The sequence below is a fragment of the Rousettus aegyptiacus genome, unplaced genomic scaffold (genome assembly GCF_014176215.1).
Source record: "Rousettus aegyptiacus isolate mRouAeg1 unplaced genomic scaffold, mRouAeg1.p scaffold_m13_p_2, whole genome shotgun sequence".
Taxonomy (NCBI): Eukaryota; Metazoa; Chordata; class Mammalia; order Chiroptera; family Pteropodidae; genus Rousettus; species Rousettus aegyptiacus.
The window spans coordinates 119445658-119465066 of NW_023416295.1; the positions used below are offsets into that span (position 1 = coordinate 119445658).

The 19409-nt window shown below is 38.3% G+C and overlaps 1 pseudogene; it reads right to left on the reverse strand.

The window, feature by feature from the left end:
- Positions 1-1431: 1431 nt before the first annotated feature.
- Positions 1432-1547, reverse strand: LOC118614114 (annotated as a pseudogene).
- Between the last annotated feature and the right edge of the window lie 17862 nt (positions 1548-19409).

Here is a 19409-nt window from a genome sequence, read left to right on the forward strand (position 1 = left end):
TTATAGACTGCAATCTCACCTTCATAGGTAAAAAACAAGGCTGATGAAAGTTGTGAGTATTGATATTTTAAACCTTCAATACAACTAAATATATATGTTTATTTATCTTGGTAATTCTTAACCGAATGAAGTAAATCACCAAAGAGACTTATTCAAACCACCTCTTTTCTAATTCTATTAACCTCCAAAGGATATGGTCTGCAGGCAGAAAAAGCTCTGCCATAAAATGTCACTGTTGTTAATGAGGTACATTAATGAGGCATTCCTCAGGTATTTTAGGTTAGAAAAGTCTTGACAACCACCAATTGCAAGTGACTCAGTTATTGAGGTTTGAAAGGATAGCGTTCTTTCAGTTTGGAACAACTTGGTTTTAAAACACATAAGTTTTATATATTTAGGTGATCAGAAAACTTCCAATTAAAACAAACTTTCTGTACTCTTCTAAATCGGCAAATTGTAAAATTTACAAACGTTTTACAAATGTTATAAAACTGGATAGAATTCTGTGAAGATTAGTACAATTTTTAGGAAACTATATGACTCTATATCATCAAAATCATAGGACAACAATCTCAATATTGACTAAAATTTTGGAAGTGTTTGCTGAGTGTCAGACCCTGTGCTAAATACTTTACAAGAATTATTCCACATGATCCCCTCAACAACCCTAAGACAATAAATAGCTTTATCCCCATTTTATAGGTAGGAAACAGAATTTCAGAAAGGCTGGGTGACATGTCTTGAGTCACATACTAAGTGACAGAGCTGGGATTGCAACTCAGAGCTATCTGATTTCAAATCTCATGTTTTTAACTCTCATTGTGTACTTTAACTTTTTGTTCCAGTAATTCTACACTAGGAAATGTAACCTAAGGAAGCAATTCTTTAGGAAAAAAGCTACATACACAGATGTTTATTGCAGCGGATTGTATGATAGTAAATATTTAGAAACCACCTACGTTTCTCACAATAGGAGAATGGTTAAGGGAACTATAAAAGATTTGCTCAATGGAATATTATGGAATTAATGAACCAGATCATTAGGTTGTTTTCACAAAAATACAGAAAGATGTTTATAATTACATAAATTTTAAATGTTGAATGAGAAACATTGTTTACCACCAAGATTTCAACAATGAAAATATATAAACATGTAAACACAAGGACCTTAAGTTACATAAAAGAAAATAGTTTTCAGGCATGGAATTATGTCTATTTTTATCCTTGAACTGAAACAATTTATTTTTGAATTAGGCACAAAGAAACAGGTTTTAGTTTTTCTGTCTCAAACAGCAATTCATAAAAATAGCAGAGAAGTAAAATAAACTCTTGGTAATAATTATTGCACAGATCTACTTCTTTGGGAAATATTAAGAATGGGGGATTTCACAATATTGGAAATTATCTAATATTATTACTTATTATTATTAATGCCTATAGCACCTGGTCTTCCTAGGTGGTCTCCCATCCAAGTACTAACCAGGCCTGACCCTGCTTAGCTTCCAAGATTAGACTTTGGGCTTGTTCATGGTGGCATGGCCATAGACCATGGATTTTAGCTCCACTGGGATGTCAACCAGTACCTTCTGTGTGTAAAGCAGACGTGCTAACTGCTACACTATGGAACCATGTCCAAAATCATCTTTTTATATATATATATATCTCCTTCAAGGGGCTTTTGGCTTCTGGAGTAAGGAGAATCCTATCTATGCAGTGGACATATGTTTTGTTTCATTCATTCAACATCTATTCTTTTTTCCTGATATTGGCACCCTAATTTCCTATCTCCATTCTTAATCCACGCAAATTGTGAGGCACTGACTCCATTCTCAGCTTCAGGAATAGACAAGTGACCCAGGCTTAACCAATCAGAACACTGCATTATTTTGGTCCTAGCGAATGCTGCAGGTAGGGATATGGAACTCAAGCAGATCTATAAACCTTACATTCAGAAGTATCACCAAAGCAGCTTTAAGAGAAAAACCTCCCTTTCCACTGAGGTTGTAGAGAAGGTTGGCTGCATGCTTGGAGTATGGGAAGCTGTTTCACCATCATGAGGACAGAGTTTGCATGAGAATGGGGGTAACACTGAAGAAAATAGAGCCAAAAGTAGAGAGAACAAATCTTAATGATATTAGTAGAGTTCCTAGACCTAAATGTGTCTGATGATAGAATATTCTTCACTTTTATGAACCAATTAAATGTTTTTCCTTTCTCTTAAGCTAATTTGAGTGAGTTTCTATCTTTTACATCTAAGAGATTTATACAATTTTATTCATTACTTTTACTTTTAGGAAAAAGGAAGTGCAGAATGATGAGGATGATGAGGAAGGGTAGAGTAGAGGTTTGAGGTTAGGATGTAAACACAAGGGTGGAAAGGTATATTGGGGCCAGATTGTAGAGTGCTTTAAAGGTCCAGCTATGGCTAGAGTATCTAGCATCAAAGGGCCAAAACGATGTCTCTAAGGCTTTGCCTTTCATTCAGGTTTATCGTAAACTAACCCAGTGACCTGGAGTGACTTGGGGTGATTCTTAAACAGTGACAGGGGAAGGAAGGGGTGATTCTTAGCATAGCTGTTAATCTAAGCGAGCTCTTTCACAACTCTCTCTTGGAACCAAAGTTTACCAGGTTGCTAATAGTTTTGGTTTTCTTTGAACCTGCCTTTTATTTGAATCAAATGGTTACTCAGTCTAGGGAGCTGATGTAGTTAGTGATGGCTCTTTGAAAGTCATTTACTTTAGTGCATGCAGACTGAGTTGATCAGGAAGGCTTCTGGAAGAGATCTTGAGAGCCACCAACACAGTACTGCAGACAAAAATTGTTGACCCTGAATTTTGATTCCCAGCCCTGCCAACAGTTGTGTAAGCCTCTACTTTCCTCTAAAAAAGCCCTCCCTGCTTGGAATACATAGAGTGGCTTGTTTTCTCGGTCAGACGCAGACTGAAATGAGCAACACAGCACACTAAACACAAAACTTGGAGTCCAAAGACCTCATCTATTATGGTTATTCCATATCAACTCAAATTGACCTAAATCATTCTTTTTAGAGCAACTTTTGATTTCCCATTTTGTGGATGTAGCTTAATTCACTTAATTATAGTCCCCTCTTGAAAGACACACAGACAGTTTCTCATTTCTAGTTTCTCTCTGTTATAACACCAATGAACATCCTTGTACCTATACTTTGCACACTTGTGTGAGCATGTCTACAGGATAAAGTCCTGGAAAAGAAATTGTTATATCTCAAAATATTTATAGCAGTTCCAACCAGAGTATATGATTTTTACTTTTGTTCTTCAGAAACTATCTGAGATGTGAGATGAATTAATTAATTTGAATTTTACTTTTTCTGTCAGAAACTCTCTGACTTTTTCTAAGAAAGATGTTATTTATATCCAAGACAGAAATAGTAATATTGAGAGTACAAATGTTAAAATCTATTTTTTTTTCCTAGAAGATCCTGCTAGAAACATTAGGGAAAGATTTTCTATATTTTATATTTTAAAATTTCTATTATTTAAGCATAGGTAATTAGGTTTTCAATAAAATAAGTCAGAAAGGCTCTCATCACCATATGTTAGCTGGGAAAACAAAGAGGCCATGAAGCGAGGTCTTCTTGTTTCGTGCCTCCTTTCCTCTGCAATTCCAGGTCTACGTGGGAGGATCATGTTTGTATTTGCGGCCGGATATATATTTGTGTGGGAAACAAGAAATGCTTGGAATATCATTATAAAATTCAGAAGTTTTGTGTTGCTCTGGTATCAACACATGTAGCTTCTGTGATAGAATCCCCGCCCCCGCCTCCCACCTTTTTTAGGGAAGGGCTAACTAACGAATTGCATTACTAGATGAAAACATACCTTAACTCTAGTATCATATTTCCAGTTAGGATGGTAAGGGTTATTTCAGACCTCAATTATGAAGCTAAATTGTAAATTTAATAGTGTTTAATCTATATTGAGTACTCAAATGTAAAGAATGAATGGATGAATTAATTACAGGCTACATGAAACATATCTTTTCATTAAAAACAATTTGTAGCGCCTTGAAGAAATTTTTCACTCTCATTGCCTTTGTGTTTTCGGTTAAAAAGAAAGATATTCTCCCATGATCTAGTTCAGTAAAACTTATAGAATTTTGGAGTTGAACTTTTTCAGAAATACTGAAAGATATGCTACCTGTTATTTTGAATGAAACTTTGTTGCACCTTTATTTTCAAACAGGACAAAGTATCGTTGGCATGGTCAAATCAGTGAGGGAAAAGCCTTGATCTAGTTAGGGACAATCGGATTGAATGGTTTCCTTGCTGTTCACCTCCCCCTCATCCCTGGATCTGGGTCATGGATCACTTTGTTTGGGGAATGGTTTTCTGGTATTGAGATGGGAAGGGATGAGAAGCATTAAAAGTAATGACTACTTGAGGATAAGCCATATGAAGACCCTTATATGGTTCAAGGTGTGAGCTGCTCCTAAAATGGAATTACAAATGAAATTTTAACATGTAAATTTTAACATGCAAACCCAGGATTGATGAGAAATGAACAGAAAAAAAATGTGTGGAAACCGAAAGCAACGACAGTTGGGCTTTACATTTTACAGATTGTTTGACTTTGAGCAATGTGATAATGCCATTCTTACAGGGATGCTAAGAGACTGAAATGAGGTAAGACAAACAGTTCATAATACATAAATCCTAACATCTCCTCCTTCCATCACAATTGAATACTTTTATTCAGGGAAGGAATAGATTTTTATGTACTGATGCCTCTTGCATAAGAATTTGTAGTTAGTAGATCAACAAAACTTAGGTTCAAAGAATCAACCCTCAAGATTATAGAAGTCGTCTTGTATCTAATTTATTTCTTATAATGAATCTTAAGAAAATGTCTCTTACATTTTTAATGCTTCTTATCCATAGAGTGAAAGTGTTGGTATAAGAGGACCTTCCAGCCTACCGGTGACTCTCTAAGAGGAAACTTACAGTGGGTCATGTACGAGTTCTGGTACATAACCATTTTTGGAGGTTATTTTTCCTCCTGGTCTTGAACCTTCTTTGAAGGACCCTTATCCTATGTCACCCACTCTCTCTTTTACTGAAAAAAAAAAAAAATTTAGTCAGATTGTATCTTTGCACTACTCAAAAAGTCCTGAACACAAGGTAGCTGCAAAAAATATATTCCTGGAATTTAGATATAGTAATTTGCCAAACCATTGGGACAAGTTACAATTTATGCCAAAAAAGTAGAAAAACTTGTTGATTTCATTCAATTTAAATACTATCTTATTCATTTCTTTCTCCCCCTGCCCCCTTGGTGTTGGAAGTGAAATATAAAGACTGTGAGGCTAGTAAAACATTGGGCCTTATTTCAAAGGCAAAATACACTGTGGTCTCCTCAAAGTGCAGTAAAGAGCTAAATTCTTACCTGCCTGATGTATAGATGGCACCATTTGCAAAGGAAAAGTCTCCCGGCCCAAGAGCAGCACAAAGTGGAGGGACTAGGACCCCTCCAGATGAACTTTCTTCCTCCTTCTGAATTCTTATGCTATCGCTGTCTCTAAGGGCCTTGCTATTCCTATTCTTTCTTCATCAAATCCCCTGCGGAAGTGGTCCTGCGGAATTACTCACAGCTAAGGTGATCCACTGAGGAAAGTGAGATCTTGGATCTAGGCCCAGCAGTTAAAGAGAAACTCTACTTCCCCCCATACACACTCCGTCTCTATTTGGGTACAGTCCCTTAGCTATAATGCCAAGCTTCTGCTATGGGTCATAGGGACAGGGAGATGAAGGATTGGAAAATTCATCAACACTTGGTAGGGTTGAGTTTGTAATTCTTAACTTACTCCCCTGGATATCCCACGCAGTTAATCAGTCATAGGTGTATGTGCATGCGAAGTGGTGGGAAGTAGAGGAGTTGGGGAGAGGTGGAGCAGGACAGTAATCAAGGCCAGCTACTCACAGAAGTTCAGGATCATGACCCAGAATGAGGGAGTTGAAGAGCATACAGTAATTTGGGGAAATTCATTCATTTGGGGCTTCGGGTCAAGCACCTGGATTATTTTAATTCTCGTAACAACCTTGTGAGATAGGTTGTTACCGTAATTTTGCATAATAAGAAACTGAGGCTTAGAGGTTGAGTACTGGTTTAGGATGATGTAACTAGGAAGTGGTTGAGTCTGGGCGTTTGATCATTATACCTGCACATAATCATCCACTCAAATGCTTCCCACCTGCCCACTCTAAACACTTGCTCAGATGCATGCACCTCTGTTGCCACACCTTAGCACCTCTCAGGGTGCTAAGTAAGCAAGTGTCAGCGAATGCTTCTGTCGCTCCTGCTTTCTTTCTTTTTTTTTTAAAATTAAAGTTATCTGTTGTTAAATTTGATCAATTCATTTTATTCACATCGATCTTGTTTTAAAATAACTGATTGTTAATTACAGTTTTGCTATAATAGATTGTTAATTATAGTATTGTTAATTATAGTTCCACCTTCAGGGGAAACTGGATAAAGATTATATGGGATCTCTGTATTATTTTTATAACTGCATGTAATTCTACAATGATCTCAAAGTAAAAAGTTGTTTTAAAACTGAAAAAGTTTTACTGGAGTGACATTGGTTAGTAAAATCATTTAGATTTCAAGTTTACAATTGAATAATGTATCATCTGTATATTGCATTTTGTGTTCACCACCCAAAGTCAAATCTCCTTCCGTTGCCATATATTTGACTCCCTTTACCCTCTTCTACCTCCCCTGTCCTTCCATTCTCCCTGGTAACCACTAACCTGTTGTCTGTGTCTATGAGTTTTTGGTTGTTTGTCATGTTCATTTGTTGCTTTCAGTTTTATATCTCATATATGAGTGAAATCATATGGTTCTTGGCTTTTTCTGTCTGACTTATTTCCTGCTTTTTTATGTCAACTTTAACCTGATTATGTGGTCAGATTCACCTCCTGCCTAATTTGATTCCATCCCAGAGAGTCAATTTCATGTTGTACTTGCTATCAACTTGTACTCCCTGGTTCCTTAATAATCAAATCCCTACCCAGATCAAACGTTACTTACTATCTCTTCAGTGCACTTCTAGGATGCAGTGCCCTGCTAAGAAAAACCAGAAGCCAGAGTGTTTATTTTTTGTATTTTATTTTGTTTTGGTGTATACCATATCCTTAAAATAATCTCCCATGATCTCTCACTATTGCTCAATATTTTAAAATCCATCTCTCATTGATTCTGTTTTTATCATACACTTTATGGATGGCAGTTTTTCTAAATCTCCTGAAATCCAAATATCTACATTCGATTCCATTCCTACTTTCCTCTGAGATGCTGCACTTTGATTTTCTATTAAAATCTACTCTTGAAGGTCGCCCATGACCTTCTAATCATCAAGTCATCTGCCATTTGTCCATGTCTGAACCCTATGCAGCAGATGGTCTAGCTGACTGCCTCCTGTTTTTGAGAATTCTTCTTTACTACATACATTGTCCCTTGGCACCTGCACTACGAAGATGGAAGCAGTAAGTATATCACCATGTCCTTTTTCCTGGGGACCGGTATTGCATTTTCAACTGCATGTTAGGAATCTTCACCTGAATTCAGCACAAGTTCCTCAACTTAGCATGTGAAAACCTAAATTACTTTCCCATGGAAACCCGGTCCTTTTCCTTATTTACTTGTTTCTACTTAAAAAAAAAAATATCTAGTTTCCAATTTAGAGATCTTGTGTCATATTCCCATGGCAAACTTGTTGAAGCTGAGTGAAATCAGTCTTCGTTTCCTTCCATTCCCCCTCCCCCCACCATTCCTTGGTTAGACCTGCGATTACCTCGATCTGGACTCCAGCCTTCAGTCCTCTAACTGCGCCCCCTCCAAAACATCCCTATCATATCAACATCCTAAAGCATGTTTCATCTTAATATTCCCCATTGAAAACAAAAATATAATCTTCAACAGCCAGCTGTTATGTACTGAGTTAAGTATTAATTTCTCAGTATCCTCCAAATTATATATTTTCAACTAGCCTTTCCTTTTGTTTCCTGCTTCTCCCTTAACTTAGATTCTCTACTTCAAGAAACATTTTTACATAGTTCCACGAAATTTCTCCATGTTTTTCTATTGCCGGGCTTTTGCTGTTAAGGTTATTTCACTGTAAAAAGCTTTCCCCCTGACACTTTGTCCTGTAAAAATGGCATTCTTTCTTCAGGAGCCACCTCAAATGTCACTTTTTCATGAAAATCTTCCCCAAACCTTTCAGTTTGATATCCCCACCCCTTATTTTTATTTATTTATTTTTAAAATAATTTATGCCATACAGTGGGAACTCACCCTTCATGGCAGGTTTGTCTTGTTCATCTTTATATACCCGGCACACATGTTTCAGTTTTTTAATAAACAGTTATTGTGAAGAACTGAGTCAAATGTACTTCGCTCACCACTACTGCAGATATGAAGTATAATGCATGATTCTTCCTCTGATAAATCTTACAGGGAAATATTAATGAAAAAGAGATTCAGAATTAATGAGATATCCATTGAGAGCCTGTGATAGGGCCAAATTAGTGCTCCAGACAGTAAATACTGAGTGAATGCGGTATGAGATGAGTTCTTGGTGGAATGAATTTCATCTGATAATAGACTTGAATTTAGCCTTGGTGAATAGATAAGAGTTGAATTGATGCCCAGAGGTGATGAGAAAAGATATTCTAGACTAGAGCTAGGGAGAAAGGGTGCTTTTTTTTTTTTTGCCTCTCTGTAACTTACAGTCAGTGGTCCTGGTTCTATTCTGCGGGGCAAAAAAGTATGTTTGCATTTTGAATTTCAGTTTCTTCCTTTTGTCCTTCCTTCTGTCCTTCCTTCTTTCCTTCCTTCCTTCTTTCCTTCCTTCCTTCCTTCCTTCCTTCCTTCCTTCCTTCCTTCCTTCCTTCCTTCCTTCTTTCCTTCCCTTACTTTTTGGTTAAATACCTTCAGTTCCTTTAAGCAGATCCCTCATATGACATTATTTCTAGACACTTCATCATTCTGGTGGCCTCTGAAGACATGCCGTACTTAGATGAAGTGCCTCTTTTAAACACATTTCCAGAATTGAACACATTGCCTCAAGTATGATGTTTTCAAGTCGGAGGGCAGTAGGGCTCTAACTGTACCTCTCTTGTCCTGAATTCAGACTTCTGTTAAAGCAGTCTAATAGTACATGGGCTGCTGGCTCTGGACAAATGGAACATTCCTGCCACATTTCATACCATGGGTACTTTTAAGCTGAGGTTCTCCACATGCTTTTATGAACACTGATTAATTAAGCATCACCATACTTTGGTGAGGACTAGGGAATCACTTCTTCCAGCATGGAACTATAGGCTGCGCTTCGTGGAATGCTAACCACCATGCCTAGCAACGCTGTGAGGTGGAGGGCTGAGACTATCGTATTCAATTGAAACTGCAGGGGGAATTTTAGGAAGGCAGAATGTAATTACTTTAGTTGGACTTGGGCCAGAATTCCTGAGTTAACACAACTGCTCTTAGAAAGTCTGCCATAAGATCTCTGGTGACCACAAATGGTTAGGTCTGTGGTTTTAGGTTTCATCCAAAAGGTAAACAGCTCAGTGCAGCACACTGCCCCCAACACCACGCAGGGCATGGATTCACACGGACCCAGAGAGGAGAGGCCACCTACTGAATGAGAAACACCATTTCCTGAAGTACCTACTTGTTCCTGGGAGGTCCCTCATCCTTGTACCAAAGCAGGCCAGCCCTTACTTAGCCAGTCAGAACTGACAGGCTCACAGCACAAAGTGGTATGGCTGCCAGACTAAATTATGTGCTTGTCATTTTTCCCCATGTTGTCCAAGATTCCAGCAACAAAACAGTAGGGAACTCCCCATACACATTTTTTTTTTTTTTTTTTTTTTTGCTCAAAACACATTCGTTTCTCCTCTCTGTAAAGTTCCTGGATCCCACAGTCCAAGTTAAACACAACTGGAATTTCCCTATAAGTCAAAAACAATATTAATTCTGAGCCCACATATTTTTCTTCTTGTAGGGTATGTACACATTTAAACACAGCACATGTTGCAGACAATCTGCAAATGGTAAAAAGCTCTGGAAGAAAAAAACCCAAAAGAGAGAAATGCAAGGGAACATATTTTTAACAAGAGAGCAGAGGAGATTTGGTGGGTGTCTGACCCAGCAGTGAGAATTTTCCTCTGTGGTCTGTTGAAAGAAGAGCAGAGGCTGGCATCATGCCGTGGCCTGACGGTTGGAGGTTTCTGTACCACACAAATCTTCAATGAGGGTAACTTCCCAGTGGGAAGCAAAGAGATTTTTGTAGAATACTAGTGTGGCACACAGCTGAACTCATGTGTCCCTGACTTGGGCTGCACAGGAGACACTGAAGTCCCTGTTTATCTGAAGTCGCGAGATTGCCACAGTCATCTTTTTCAAATTAAAATGGCAACGTAAAGTTTTGTAAATGTTAGTTCTTCTAATTGACGGTGGCTTGTGTAATTAAAATAAAGTCACTAATATTTTCTCTTGTTTTCTTTTTTATCATTGAAAGTTCATTTTTCACTAACTCAGACAAGGTCTTCATTTTTATGAAGACCCATGCTGACCCCTAAAAATCTGATTTTTTTTTTTTTAGTTAATGTTTGCGCCCATCTGGTTTGAATTTAGCATTCTTATGAGTCATTTCACTGTGATAGGAACACTCTGCTATAGAAAACTTCTGTTAATATTTTAACATTTTAAATCAAACACCACATAGAGCATTACCTAAGCCTTCTTGCAATTATGGAAAACCGTGCCCTCTATTTGTTCATGGTTCCTGCCTTCACGTTTATTTTCTTTAAATTGAACATAGTACATGGTAAATAAGTGCATACCCCATATGTGTGTTCAAATACTTTACCATTTGGGGCCAACATATCCTTTTGCAGCTTAAGAGCCTTTTGGAGGCAGCATTTGCCTGAGGAAGGATGAATAACTCTATAGGAAGTTGGATGGTCTTTACTTCTTATGGCTGACACTTAACCCATTTAAAAGAGCTCAATTTATTTTCCGATCAACATTGACTTTATAACTTACATTTTTACTACCCAAATTCCTGATTTTGAAGCTTGAACTCATTTTCCTTTTACTGCTGGGCAACATTTCTCAAGGTAGTCTTTAAGGCGAAATGAAGGAGGAAAAAAATGCCAGGAATCTCTTTAAGAAAATACAGCAGTGTCTCCTCTACCTTCTTAAGCAAATGGATGGTTCCCAGGGAGGCTAGATTTGGTTGTGTACTTAGTCCGTAAATTGAATTTGCACATGGGGTGGACATAATTTAACTTAAAAAAAATAAAAAGAGGATTTTGAAGTATTATTTGTCTATATTAAAAGTGAAGTAAGCATGCCTTAACAAGCCAAGCCATTTTGTCCTTTGTTATCCTTAAAATATTTCATCTTAATTTTAGAAGAAAAAGACCAGTGGTTTAAATCAAGTACTTTGGTAAGGAGCAGGCCATTTTTAAGGTATGTATGAGCTCCACACTTCAATGATACAAATGAACTCCTGTTCTGAATGAATAATAGGGTTTCACTCCCCTGTTCCCCCATTAAAGTTTCTTGAGTTTATTTCCTAATCTGCAGGAATAAAGCTTAACAAAACAGAGCGCCTTACCTGGGCTCTGAGCACCAATTCCTTAAGATAACTTCATTCTAATTCTCATTACATTTTAGTTTACTGATGGCGCTTGGAGAGGTTTAAATCAAAATAGGAAGAATAATAACCGTTGACTCACAGAGGTGGGGCCCAGTTTCTTCGTCTTTGTTCAGGCAAAACATGTGTTGGAGGCTATGAAAGCTTTGCAAAATCCAAATCTGGGGATTTTAGCAGCCACATGCCATAACTGCAGATCCCAGGCTCTGGGCATGACGAATACGTTTGTACTTCCCGTTAGCCATGTTGTTGTGACTGAATATAAAATGTAGTCTTTTTCACACAATTTAATTAGAAGTACCAGATGTGGTGTTGTATGACTGATGTCAAAATACGACACTTTTATGTAAACACTTTAACTTAATCAATCAAGTAAATAGCTTTCACTATTTTAAAGCGTTTCAAATCTGCTTGGTACAAATGCATTATTTTTGTGTTATGCTAAATAGATCATGGCCAGCTGCAGCATTATTAAGAGATTAGGGGAATAAAGTTAGATTTTACTATATTATTTTTCAAGGGCCAGCCTTTACAATTTCCTCCTCTGGGAAAGACGAAAAGAAGACTGGGTTAAAAATCCTTTAATTTTGTGGTGCTGGAGAAAGTTCTCCTTGAAAAAAAAAAAACGCTCTTTTTCCACCTCCATCAAATACTATTATTAAATGTATCTTTGCAGTCCCCAACACTTGTGGAGAAAATTGTTTTTCTCTGGTTCCCTGAATGGTGAGCAGCCCATTGCCGAGGCAGTGTACCTTCACCAGCATATTAAGTGTCCTCGAAGTTTGATACTCCCGGGAGTACAGCCTGGGAACTGAGCGTTCGAAAGCCAAGCCATTAGTTTCCAAGCACTTTTCCTTATCCTGCCTAGTTTGAATTCTTTGTTACGTTCAAATTGCCCGGGTCAGTTTAACTTTATCAGTAAAAGTTGTGCTGCTGCCCAGAGATGTCCCTCTTTGAAAAGCAGAAGCGTAGTGGAAATAGGAAACTAAGTGATGCGAGAAGCTCAAGGTCTCAACTACAAAATGAACTGTAGTTATGTGCTCTGAGAGCTGTGTGAATTTTGTGTGATGTTCACAGAGAGGGTGGCTGAAATGGCACTCAGTGGAAACATTTCGTTTTAAGAAGACACAAAAAAAGAATGGGTATTAGGCTTCTTCAGGATAATAATGGCTCGGCAGGATGACTAAGGGTGTATTTCTGATTGACCTGTTTCTCGCTTGGCCCTGCTTCCTCTAATCCTTTCCCCACTCACCTTTGCATGGGACATTTGTGACAAAAAAAGTAATCATTTTGGAGAGTGGTTGGGAGAAGCACTGTGTACACATAGAAGCTTATGTACATCTGGCTAGTGTTCTAGAATATATACCCCTACTTTGGTGTGTATTTGGAACAGTTCCTTCATGTCGTGTCATTTATACTGTGGTTTACAAGAACACGGTGCTTGCTGTAGTTGGGCAATGTTGAAGTTTGGCTCTATGTCTTGTGGAAACTTGTGGAGAAAAGGGGAACGCAAAATGGAAATGATGATATGACCTTTGAGGTTCTGACTTTTCCTGCTTAAAGAACTATTGACAGAGAGAAGAATTTGATCTATAACAGGTACGAGAATATATGTATATATGTACGTATGTCTCATATATATGATATATATAACTGCATTCAGGTAACACTCATTTATTTTGCTCAATTCAAAACTTTTTTGTTTGTTTAGAACAATGAGATTGCTTTAAGACATAAAACAGAACTTAGGATAAACTTGAACAATACATAATTTGTTCAGAATTCACTTTTAAAAGCTGTGACTGATTCTATGTAGAGAGGTGGTGAGATTAAATCCCCATCTAGCCTCTTGAAAAAATGTTTGAGATTGTTCAAAAGCCCATGCGTGTTAGGAGGCACTTACTCCATTTCTATGCCAAATTCGAACTATTTCCACGAGAGTGGTCTCTAGGGATTCAAAATCAGGAAAACACTGAATAATTTGTGATTGAACTTTCTGATAATTTATAAGTAAAAATTTAGTAACTTTTAGCTCTATGCCACATTTTCCATACCTTTAGGGTACACTCAAACATTTGAAGGCTCTGATCAGACTTTTCCTTGGGTCCCAGGAGAATGGAGGTTCTCTTGCTCCCCGTCTGCATCTCCCTCCATGCTCTCCCTCATGCCTCTGTTACCTGCATTTTATCAAGGGCTACTTACTTTACTGATCCTACTTAGGTTGCAGGCATTACCTGAAGAAAACAATAAGTGAGGAAACCAAATAAACTTGCAAAGAAGAGGTGTGGGTTTTGTCCTTCAAATGGATTGATTTTCTGGACCACACAGCATGAATGCAATCCATTGGTGGGTCTGCTTTTTATGCCACTTAAGCAGGGTGACCTGGTTGCCGTGTGCTTTGAAAAGCTGCAGGAGTCAGGTTGGCATTCATATAGTTTCGCTGTGTGAATCCCTAAGTGCAAGAAACCCTAAAAAGATTTCTTTTTGTTGTTGTCTTCTTCTTTCTCCTCCTCCTCCTCCTCCTCCTCCTCCTCCTCCTCCTCCTCCTCCTCCTCCTCCTCTTCTTCTTCTTCATCTCTGTTTACTTTGACAGATATGTAAGTATAAGTTAATAGTGGGTGGAGGCCTTCAGGGAAGGAAGTGTGCAGGGGAAGAAAATGGAAGAGTGCTGGAGCTCGCTGCCACCTTGTTTTGCTTTGCTGGAAGACCTGAATAAGCATCAGATGAATTTTTTGGAGGAAGTTCTTTTGTAGGTCTCTATCTCTGTCGCTGTCACTGTCTCTGTCTCTGTCCCTCCCTCCCTTCCTTTCCTTTCTCCCTACCCCCCACCCCACCCCCGCTCTCTCTCAGATTCTGCAGGGTGAAATATGGGCCAGAAAGAGCCTGGGGGAGGCAATAGGATCTTCTTGGTAGACTCACAAATTCTTCAGAGGTTCCTCCTAGAGCAAATAGTTCCAAAAAATTTCCTATACCTTGGGCAATGGTGTGATTGTTTAGGGTTTGAATACTTTTCTTGGTCTGTCTTGCAGTATTCTATTTTCTAGTGCTCAGCTTACATAGTGGTTTCTAGAAGAGATCCCTCTATTGCCAACCAATGAAGTGTTAATTATTTAACAATTAAAATGAATACCCATGCTTCGTCCAACTCCTTCCTGCCTCATGGTCCTTATACCTGCTGTCACAGGCCATTCCCTCTGTTTGAAACATGTTTTACCCATTACGCCTACCCCCAACTCCAGCAAAATTCTGTATTTTCTATTCAGGCCTCAGGTTAAACATCATATCAATGAACTCTTCCTTGACTTCTCCAGTTCAGCAAGTACTACCTGTAGATCTCTCATGTATGATGTATCTCTCTTTGATAGTATGTGTTTTGATAGTAATTTGTTAACCAAATTACTGCTGGACTGTAAGATGATTGAGAGCAGGCTGTGTCTGGTTCACCACCAAGTCCCCAGAGCCTGACATACAATAGATGCTCTGGGAATATTTGTAGAATGAATGAATGAACAAATGACTGCTTGGATTACCACCAGATGGTTGCTACTAGAGAAGGAAAGGGCCTGCTACCATTTATTGGAGACCAGTAAACTATTCCACCCACATACATAAAACCGGTAATAATGATAATGGTTATTCAGAACAGTTAAAAGTCAATTTAAGCATATTCATGGTAAATTCAATTTAAAAAAGATAACAAAGGGTAGGGAATATAATGATCATTAAATCTCCCTGCATATGCAATAATGCTTCTTCCCAACAGTATTAAGCAATCCTAGTAATTTTCAAAGTTCTTCAACCTCTTTTTAATGTCCTTTCCCTTCAGTTCTAGTAATAGGTGCATATCTGGCAAGTTCATGTGTTGGGAAACTAGATACTTACTTCAAAATACATTCATTTCACTTTTTCATTCAAATACATACTGAGTATTGATTATGTAAGTCACAATTGCCAATGAGTGACATTAGATAAAATACTTAACCTTTGTGTACCTTAGTTTCCTTAGATATAAAATAGAGTTCTTAGGATTAAACAGGATAATGCCTGTGGTAAAGCTTTTAGCATAGTACCTGGCATACTGTAAGCTTTCACTAATAGGATTATCATCTTTTCATTATGTTGGCCAAGTTTTATTATAAAAATAAATACAGATGAGATAACTGATTTAGAAAGAATATATATTACATGCTCATGAAGTTGAGACTTCTAACAAGTTTAATGTTTTGGAATCATAATTTATGTATCATAAAAAACAGCTACGTAAGAGCTCCAGAATGCTGTCACTATTTTGTAAGAGATCCTTTTTTACGAATATACCAAATGTAGCATATCTTTTTAAAAATAAATTCTTAATTTTTAAATTACAGTTGTCATATGTTATTATATTAGTTTCGCATGTACAGCATAGTGATTAGACATTTATATTACTTAAAAAGTGATCACCCTGATAAACCTAGCACCTGTCCGACACCATATATAGTTATTTCAATATTATTGACTATATTTTTTATGCGATACTTTATATCTCCATAACTATTTTGTAACTACTACTTTGTACTTCTTAATTCTTTCCTCTTTTTCACCCTGCTCCTCAACCCCATTCCCATCTGGGAACCATCAAAATGTTCTCTGCTATCTATGAGTTTGTTTCTGTTTTGTTTGTTTGTTTATTTTGTTCTTTAGATTCCTTATGTAAGTGAAATCATATGGCATTTGTCTTTCTTTGTCTGACTTTCTCCACTAAACACAATACACTCTAGGTCCATCTATGTAGTTGCAGATCACAAGATTTCATTTTTTATGGCTATAATATTTCATTGTACATATGTACTACTTTTTCTTTATCCATTCATCCATTGATGGATGCCCAGGTAGTCTCCATATCTTGACTATTGTAAATAATGCTGCAATGAACATATGGATTCTCATGTCCCTTCAAAGTAGTGTTTTGTGTTTCTTCTGTTAAATGCCCAGAAATGGGATAACTGGATCCTTCTTGGTCTCTTGTTATAGCCTTTGTTTTAAAGTCTTTTTTTTTTTTTTTTTGTCTAGCATAAGTATTGCTACCCCAGATTTTTGTTTGTTTGTTTCCATTTTCATGAAACATCTTTTTCTATCCCTTTACTTTCAGACTATGTGTGTCTTTCTATCTGAAATGGGTCTCTTGTAGGCAACAATTGTAAGGGCCATATTTTCTTATCCATTCAACCACTCTTTCTTTTGATTGGAGAATTTAATCCATTTATGTTTCAAGTATTTGCTGATAGATATGTAGTTATTGTCATTTTATTGTTTCTTTTTCTTCTTCTTCTTCTTTTCTTTTTCTTAAAGAAGTCCCTCTAACATTGCCTGTAATTCTGGCTTGGTGGCAATGAAGTCCTTTAGCTTTTTCTTGTCTAGGAAGCTTTTTTATCTGTCATTCGATTCTAAATGATAGCTTTACTGGGTAGAGTAATCTTGGTTGTATGTCCTTACTTTTCATCACTTGAATATTTCCTGCCAATCCCTTCTGGCCTAGAAAATTTCTGTTGAGAAATCAGCTGACAGTCTTATGGGAGCGTCCCTGTAAGTAACTAACTGCTTTTCTCTTGTTGCTTTTAAGATTCTCTTTTTGTTTTTAACCATTGGCATTTTCTTTATGATGTGTCTTGGCATGGTCCTCTTTGGGTTTCTCTTGTTTGGGACTCTCTGACCTTCCTGGGCTTGTATGTCTATTTTCTTTACCAGGTTAGGGAAGTTTTCTGTCATCGTTTCTTGAAATAGGTTTTCCATTCCTTGCTTTATCTCTTCTCCTTTTGGTATCTCTATGATGTGAATGTTAGCATGCTTGATGTTGTCCCTCTTATACATTTCTCATTTTTTTTTTTTTGATTCTTCTTTCTTGTTGCTCTTCTGATTGGGTGTTTTCTGCTACCTTATCCTCCTCTACTTCAGGTAATCTACTGTTGATTCCTCCTAAGATATCCTTCATTTCAGTTATCGTATTCTTCATTTTTGATTGGTTATTTTTTATGTTTTCTATCTACATTTTTATGTTTCCCACTTATTTGTTGAAGTTCTCATCGAGATCACTGAGCATCCTTATAACTAGTGTTTTGAATTCTGCATCTGGTAGATTACTCATCCCCATTTTGTTTAGTTCTTTTTATGGAGCTTTGTTCTGTTCTTTCATTTGGGACATGTTTGTCTCCCCATTTTGGCTGTCTCCCTGTATTTGTTTCTATGTTTGAGGTAGAGCTGTTATATCCCTCAGTCTTAGTAAAGGGGCCTTATGTAGTAGATGCCTTGTGGGGTCCAGTGGTGCAGTTTTCCTGGTCACCTGAGCTGAGTGCTTCAGGTATGTCCTTTGTAGGGGTTATGTGTGCCCTCTTGCTGTAATTGAGTCTTGGATGGTGTTTGTACATCAGTGGGAGGGATTAACTCTTAGATTGATTGGTTGTGAGGACAGGGCATAACAATGGTGGAGGAGCTGTTGTGCAGGGGCTGACCCTGTAATGCAGGATTCACTTTAGCAGGTCTCTGGTACCTGTCTAGTCTGCTCTTTGGGAGTGTCATCATTGGATATGGCCTTGGGTGGTGCTCTGGCTCAGACCGAAGCCAGCCAACAGGTGTGCAGGTCAGGGCCTCCTGGTAGGGGTCCCACCACAGGCCAAGTTCAGCCACAACCTATGCCCTGCCCGCGGTGACCTACTTTGAGCCAGAAATAAACCCTAAGATAGCTGCCACCCATGCTGGGCTTGGATGTGCCTTGAAAGGCCAATTTGCAAGCCAAAGCCAGCTGCTGCTAGTACTGGATTTGGGGCTGCTCAGCAAGATGTATGGGGCATCCGGAGGCCAGTTGCTGCTTATACAGATTTTGTAAACCTTTGAGAAATTTTAAGAAAGTCCTCAGCGTGAACCAAGACAGGCTGTTCATATAGAAAAGGCACTGGAAGCAGTTTGGGTGGGTCTGCAATTTGGGTGGGGCAGAGTCTCAGGGAATCACCTGAGCAGGGCAACTTGTGTTGGCCAGGTTGATGGAGACTCAGCTATGGTGCCTGCCTATGTCTGCATGCCGAGAGGTGTGAGGGATCAACAAAGGATCTGCCAGAACTTCTGTCTAGGAGAAAGTGGCCCCTCCAGCCTTTGCTCTGAAGCCAGACAGCTGAATTTCTCTCCACACATCCCTGGCGCTTTTCAATCTGCTGCCTTAGCTCTGGAGCTCAGAATGAGTGAGTCAGTCCATCAGTGAGGAAGTCTGTGTTCAGACTCCTTAAGAGTAATGTCTGTGACTCTAGTTGCTCTCTGTCCCACTCAGCCACAATCTCCATTGGTCTTTGTGGCCAGAAGTCGTGGGGTCTTTTCTTTCTGGCACTGGAACCCTGGGATGAGGAGCCTGGTATGGGGCTGGGACCCCTTTCCACTCTGGGGAAACTTCCACAATTGAGATATCAAACATCACATGTGAGTGTGGGACCAGCCTGTTCTGCATCTCTGCCCCTCCTACCAGCCTCAAAGGTGGCCTATTCTGTGTGTCCCCAGTCGTAGGATTTCTGTTCAGTTAGATTTCAGGCAATTCTCAATTATGGTTATTCTGTAGTTTAGATGTAATTTTGATGTGGTCATGAGAGGAGGCAAGCACAGCATTTACTTTCTCCACCATCTTGACCAATAATTTAACAATGATTTAATAATGATTATCATTATTTTCATGTCAGGAACTGTTAAA